Below are 6,338 nucleotides of genomic sequence, written 5' to 3' on the forward strand. Positions count from 1 at the left end.
CAGCCTTTGCATGCGGCACGCCCGTAAACCAAATGAAAGTTGCAACAGTCAGCTGCGAGCAAGTGGCAGACAAGAACAACAAACAGAAAGCCGGGCTGCATAATTATGCATAATTTGCAACTTTCTGGTCTAGGGGTCGGCGACAAGTCAAGTCGCAGCCATATGCCACAGCTGCGGCAGTAGGTGCGCAGTCTGAAATTTACGGGCATTCGAAACAATTTGAAAATTGCGAAATTCTTGTATTGGGAGCGTTGCCTGCTTTCAGCTGCGGTCACATTCCCAGCGGCTTTTGTCATATTCTATTTACAGTTTTGTGGTCTTAGCCTGGATTTCGTGTGTGTACATCAGGCCATATTTTCTCGCATTGCGTGTTGAACTGCGTTGGGCTGCAAGTGTCTATCTCGGTGCGATAATGACGTCAATCCTTAATTATTTACCTGGCAACAGTCAAATAAACCAATGTGTGTGGGCGTGAGTGCCTGTTAGTGTGTGTCGGCGCCATAACTCGCATATATATAAAAGGCGCTTGATGGCAATTACAATTATGCACATATTCAAGTTATAATGGAATTTTTAAGGAAACCCGATCAATAGATGTTCGGCATGCGCATGCACCAGTTAAATAGTTAACGAACTTTTGCGGCCCTCACAAAACTGCAAACGTTGGTAAATTATGTAAAAATATTCATTGAGTAAACTGATACTATTTACGCGTACAACGGGGCGTATGAAGTGCGAAATAAAACAACATTTGTGCCATTCATCGATTTGCTTTACTTTGCTTGACCCTGCATTTGCTTGTTTGTTTGTTTGTTTGTTTGCATAATTCAGTGCATTCGGCCGGTGTTTGTCTGTCTGTCGGTTTAGCCAATGAGGCGTCAAGGGAACAGGTAACAATACCCAAAGTCAATCAATTCGAACCGAACATAAAACAATTCCAATCAGCTGGCCAAGCACTTGTAGCACTTTAGATAACGATCCGGGCAATGTCTGCGTTTATTTATCTTAAGCTCAGCAGGCGCGGTGAATCATTGTGTGTGTGTGTGTGCGAGTGTTGTGTTATTGTGTGTATGTGTGTACGCAGCGAGTCAAATAACGCCATTTATCAGGCCCTTGGGCTCGTCCTTTATTGCTTGCCTGCGCTCATTTTTCAAGCAGATTTCACTGGGCCTCTATATAAGCATTCGACATAGTATATTTCCTTGCAGATTTCTATATATATATATTTATCTGGTATATTGAATTTCGAGGCACTTGTGCTGCCAATCTCCAAATGCCAATTTCAATTGAGCGCTGCGCAAAAGTTTTTCACCCAACAACTAAACCAAACAACATTTACACAAAAGGACAAAGGAAAATTTCAACTTTGGCCAACAACTGAATGACGCCAGTTGTTCATGTTTTTGTTCCCTTTCTCTATCGGGTGCAGTAAATGAGAAGCTTGCTTAATGAGGCCGGGTTCAAGAACGTTCGCTGCAGAAACTCTTTGCATTTTTCAGGGGTTGGCAAATATCTGCGTACTTTACTTTAAGGTCTTAAGTAAAAACAAGTAAGAGGTTCTAGCGAGTTTCGCTTTTTGTGAAAAAAGTGTAAAATTCTCTCAAATATGAACCAAAATCTAAGGCAAATACGTTTCATACATTCATTTGCGCTTAATTTCCACACGTGCGAATGGAATTATCCAAAAAACAACCTTATAAATGACTTAATGGGCATCCTTAGGGTAACTTGTAAAAAATTCAGTCAGTGAGTCAGCGCAAACAGCTGTTTGTAGATGTATGTAAATATTTGCCTGTACATAATTATGTTTTGGCTGAACATGCGACATTTGTGGCTTAATTTAAAAGCTTTTACCAGTAATAATAACAAAAAAAATAACATTAACAAGAACAACAACAACGCGAAAACAAGAAAAATTTGAACTTTGCCAAGTTTTCATTATGCAAATTGGGCAAAGGCCGGCCGCGTTTTCGTTTTTTTTTTCTTGCCTCTAAGATACCATTTATAATTCGGCAGGAGGCAGAGGCAAAGGTACTTGCATATATTTTGTGTAATATGCATAAATATGTGAAAATGTGCATGTTTGTGTGCTAAGCTAATTGAATAATAATCTACTTAGGCGGATCCCAAGAGCAAAATTATGTACTTATTTTTGTCAATCTCTATTTATAAAACTGTTTGCCTTGACTGACTGACTGATTGATTGACAAACCTATGGTAGGAGATATAAAGCGGAAATCTTGCCTATAGTTAAATTAAGTTATGGTACTGTGAAGTTCCATCCACAGGCGTGTTAGTCATCCGTTCTCCAAATTCACTTGAGAAGTGTGCCACACCTTTCGTAAAAATTCGCTCTGCTGGGTAAAAAAATGAAGCTTAAAGTTTGTCTTGACAAATGTTTTTATCCTTGTCAGATTTGCTTTCAATTTCAAGTATCCTCTTATTTTTCTGCTCTGTACATCTTTTGTGCTATAAGTCAAGTGCATAAATAAACGCCCCCTCTATCTACGGCAAATAGAGGACAATCAAATAATTCTGAGTGTTCATGAGAATGTAATGGTAAGTAAATGTTTGCAAATGTATTATAAAATAAAATGTGTTTTTCTTGAAATGGGTTGAAATAATGGTAAGGCTCTTGGCCAGGCAAAACCCCAATAATATCTGATAGCAATTAATATATGTATGTATTCTCTATTAAAAATCAAATAACATAACTTATGCGGCTCACATAATGTTGAGTACGGCAGGGTGACAGATTCCGCCTGCACCTCTGCACATTGATTACAGCAAAGCTTTTGGCACCGACTGCGGTTTGATATTGTTGTCATGTCATGTGACAACATTGCGCAATAAATCACAAATGGTCGACATGATATAAAATGTAAAATTTCCTGAAAAGTCTATACAAATAAATTGCTCGACAGTCCGATAAAGTTGTCCAAGAGGATTTTAATTAATTTGCAAGCTTTTAATCGCCAAGCGCTTGGCCCCTAAAAGCAGGCAATATTTTTAATTCCTTTGTCATCCAACTGATTTATGGCTGACTAAAGCAATCGCATTGCCATAGTCTATATACATACATGCATATGCATATAAGTCGATACATAGATGTTTGCATATGAGGGTACACTCAGAGAAAAATGCCTTCAATCTCGATCCTTGAAAATATACACAAATATTTGCATTCAATTTTCATTTGGACCTTTTTGAAGAGTAGATGCAGATTATCATTAAAACGTATTTATTACTAATTACATTACAAAACAGTTGTTACTTAAGCTGAATATCTTATTCCATGTAGATAATGTTTTCGACTGATGCAATATCTAAACTGGAGGATTTAAAAAATAATAATGTTCATATTATTTATCAAGCTGGGTCTCCTTCGTGAGCTTCAGGTGAAAACCTTCATCATATAAGAATTTCATTCACGTCAAGAAATTCTCATCTGCAACCCGCATACTAAGTTCTTGATTTCTCTCTGGCTGTACGTTTGTATGGGCGAGTGAAATGAAGCACAAGGTCAACAGCTCAAACAATGGGCAACAATAACAAGTACAAAGTCGCGGCAAGTTCGTCGCAATTCCAACAAAAACAACCAGCTTCAAATAATGTGGGTCGACAATGTAGCCGCACAAAGATACCCTGTAACTATAACCAACCTATAAAACTATAGAACCGTGGAGCTAAGAAGGTTAAATGTTACTCGGTGAACCTTATGGGATGAAGGGAGAGTCGATGCGAAGTGTGGAAAAGTTGAGTTGCACGACACTTTTTTTCCATTAAATCTGCCTAAGGCGCATTTCCAAAAATCTTTGTTTAAATTCATCTGATACGTGTTTCACACTTTTCAGAAAATCCACTCCGTTTTTGGCGTAAACGAGCGTCAAAGATTTGTTAGGATAAGCTTCAAACTCAAACTTATTTCCAAGGATCTTTACTTGTAAGTTGATCCTTCGACCTTAGACTTCAGACATCACAACAGTAAAATGGACGGCCAGAGCTGACTCCCCCCATGATAAAATAGCGAGAGATGCAAAGGAAAATTTATGTCTGAAATTGGGCCGGGCAAGGCAATGAAATATCAGCTAGTATAAAATAATTGAATAGTTACTATAAAGATAAAATGGACGGAATTGAAATATTTAACTGAAGGGTATATCAAAATTGTTAGACATACATGACTGAATACGAAATGCTGCTGACATATGTTAGATACGACCCTAGAAACAGGAAATAGTGAGGCACGATTCAATGGAAGGCCGGATGTGTGGGTAAGTGAATGAACTGATGACTGCTTCTGCTGGTTGCTGTCTGCTCTGTCAATAACGAACGAGCACACACTCAAACGCAAATACACACACACACACACACACACACACACACACACACACACACACACACACGCAAACACCTGCATACATGCTTGAGTGTATGTGTGCACAACTCCCTGACATGCCAGTCGCATGTCAAATGATTCGATTTTCATTGGGGAAAAAAATAACTTTGCACCGTGGAAAAATAATGCGAATCGAGAAGCGAACTAGCGATAGGAAGCGGAATGTTAGGATGTTAGTGCAATCCTGCTGATCAGTTTGACATCTGAGCTCACTGCGTCCCGCTAGTGTTGACATATCCAGCCATTGTCCTGTCACTTATCAAGCGTGCAGATGAAAAACTGCAATTTAATATTGCAATAGGTTGTGACACAAGGATACGATTTTCAGATTATCCGTTTTTTCGATTTCCGAACTCTTACTAATATTTTATGACTGTAATTCATTCACGAGTTTTGAACCAAGAAATATCCATTTAAATTGAGCGTAAATAAGCTAGATCTGTGTTTTTATCATGTTCGTATCAGCTGCGAGACATGCTCAAAACATTGATTATGAAATTTTTTGATCGATTTATTGAAAAGGAAGGAAGTTTTTTAATAATGGATTGCTGGATCTAGAATCTATAGAAGGGCAGACCCAAGTACGGAAAGGCGGACCGACAGTTGGATAGACAGACAAGACTGGACTCCATTGTTGAGGCTGATCAAGAAAATATACACTTTATGGTGGTTAGAGTTGCCTCTGTCTGCCTGTTACACGGAATTGCGAGCAACAGTTTCAATGGGTTACCTTTTGGCTTAAGCCCTGACTATTTGCTTTCCTAATTGCGTAGCTTGGTGCTTGATGTCAAGTGATATCATGCTTTGTGCTCGAGCACACACTCGTGTCTAATTTAAAACCATTGCTCAGCGTCAGCGAACGATGCAAATTAACATGCACGTCAGCATCAGGCTACCAAGCTGAATCCTCCTTTGGCCAGGATGCCAGTTGGGAGTGGATGTGGTGTGGATGCGCTTGACGCATTTGCTTATCTGATTTGCGGTACTTCTGCGAATACGGCCGTGAGTGGCATAACGAGCATGGTTACGAGTTCTGAGTTGCATGTATCATGGCGACCAACTACGACAAATAAAGCCGGATGACGTTCGCGGCAGAGCGAATTATGTTTTCACATCAAATCTGAAATGAGTAATCCTGCGCGCACACACACATGCATACATAGGCACACGCATATATGGCTATAATCTTATATAATATGACATTCTCATGCACATGGAAATGTCATCGTCTGTCTGCCCACATGTCAAAATGTTCCCACCCACATGCACCACTCATGCATACTTGGCATTTATTTATAGAGTTAGCGAGAACAGCAGGAGCTAATGTCATTTGCATAGCGAGTGGGCTTTGAATTGACAGATGATGCAGACAGGAAACGACAATTTTGATCGAGTTTGACAGCTCTCCAGGGAGTTGAAAGGAATATGTAAAATGAAAACTTGGCTAGATGGGTAAATGATTTAAATTATTAACAGTCACTTTAATAAAATTGAGTCAACTTCAATCCATTATATGGGTAAAGGGATGTACTAGCATTATTAAAAATAGATTTACTTCCGGCGGCAAACTTGCATCACCTGCAATTCTGAGCCAACTACTTGTCTTTTCCTCAAACCTTGCGGCCATACTATGAAATAAATTTCTATATCCTACACTCCGGCTAAATATCTAAATAGTTTCTCTTCATTGTAAATAACCAATAATTGTAAATATCATATAAGGACAAAAGGACCTAATCGATTTGAGCACAATTCTTTTTAGATTTCGTAGAATAATAAAATTGTTCACAGCTTACAAGTTCGGTATATGATAATTATTAATGATTCAACTGATTAAAACATTTAAATTTAAAGAGAATAATAAAAAATGAAAATGTTCTTGAAATATATTAGAAAGAAAACAAAGTACACACAGGCGACATTTGACAGCATTAACATT

The sequence above is a fragment of the Drosophila virilis genome, chromosome 2 (genome assembly GCF_030788295.1).
Source record: "Drosophila virilis strain 15010-1051.87 chromosome 2, Dvir_AGI_RSII-ME, whole genome shotgun sequence".
Taxonomy (NCBI): Eukaryota; Metazoa; Arthropoda; class Insecta; order Diptera; family Drosophilidae; genus Drosophila; species Drosophila virilis.